Genomic DNA, 1,538 nt, shown 5'->3' with positions numbered 1-1,538 from the left:
GCCGCGCGCCCCGCCGCCCGCCGCTTCCCATTGGCCGCGCCGCCCGCGCCCGCCCGCGGGGGGCGTGTCCGCGCCGGCGCTCTGCTGCCGCGGCCACGGCAGGGCCCGCCGGGCCCGCCGCCGCCGTGCGCCCCAGAGTGCGGCTCTCGGGACGTGTGGCGGGTTTTCGCCTTCAGGCGGGCGAGCGCGGGGCCGCCTGCGCGCCGCAGATCCCGGCTGTGGTACTTGATGCTTAATCGGGGTGAATATCCCGAATCTGGCCTGCCGAGAGCCTGAGCCGGCCTGGGCGGCAGGAGCAGAGCCCGGGAGGCAGGAAAACCCTTCTGGCCAGGAGGAGCGGGCACCGAGAGCCGTCCTCCTGGCCAGCTTCGCAGGGACTGGGAAGGACATCAGGAGCCATTGGCATCCTACCTGCATATTACTGGAGTGGGAGAAATAGGAGGAATATCCCATTTATATAAATAAGATATACAGGCCTTTATAGATCTGGACCCCGGGTCCAGTCAGATTTGGGTTGTCTGGGCATTTAAAAGGGATGTGTGTCCCTGAACAGGACACAGATATTGCACCCACGTAATTTTAATTCTTTTTTCTAGCTCTTTGGATAACTGTTAATTCACTTCTCTACACCCTACCATGAAGCAGGATTGCTGTGTCTCCTGTAGGACCGTCCATCTTCAGAGAGACTGGTCTGGGATAGCAGCCCTGGAGTCTGTTATCCCCCATGCCAGGTTCAAATTCTCCCTGAACCTTGGCTACACTCAGTACCACTTTTTTTCCTGCACTGCGAGAACACTACAAGCAGGATCTCTTCAAGGCCAAATGTCTAGGCATGTTAAGACAGAGGGTAGAAGATCAGATACCCATCCTGAATGTAAACATGAGAGTTCAGAGAACTCAGTGAAGTAAGCTGAGGACCCCTAATCGAGATCACCCCACTGCTTGTAGGCTGCAGGAGGAAAACAAGAAGCTTTAGGGTAAAAGCTAAGCTCTGTTGGAGGCAGGGGGTGGAAAACAAGCTGTGTTCAGAGGATGTTTGCAGCTGATACTCTCTGCCCTGAAGGTCTTTCCTGTGTCTGACTTGCCTCAGAGCAGGGCAGGCTCTCACCCATCCCTCTGCCAGGAAAAGCGGAGTATTGCCATGTCCTGCCCAGCTGCAGAGCTCGTTTCCTCACACTGCAGCATCTCTGCCTCAGACATCAAAGTGCCAAGCTCCTGCTCAAGGCATTGTTTCTGTTCCCAGCTGGCACCTGAGCTGCTGCTTGGGTGGGGTGGCCACCAGCATTGTTGCCAAGAGCCCCTCAAGCCTCCCTCCCTCACATTTAATGACTTCCATGCAGGGAAATCAGCTGGAAGTAAGGTCTCAGCCTTGTGTCAAGTCAGCTACAGGGACTCCTACTGCACGTAGGCATTTGGTTCCTGCTTTCTAAGGATACTGTCTGGACACCCAAGCTGCTGAACAACCAAGCTCCCAGCACATCCCTCACATAAGCAACTTGTGGCAGGGAGGCAGACAGCTGTAGGTGTGATAAAAGGCC

Source organism: Lonchura striata, chromosome Z (genome assembly GCF_046129695.1).
Source record: "Lonchura striata isolate bLonStr1 chromosome Z, bLonStr1.mat, whole genome shotgun sequence".
Taxonomy (NCBI): Eukaryota; Metazoa; Chordata; class Aves; order Passeriformes; family Estrildidae; genus Lonchura; species Lonchura striata.
Note: the sequence above shows the minus strand (reverse complement) of the source record.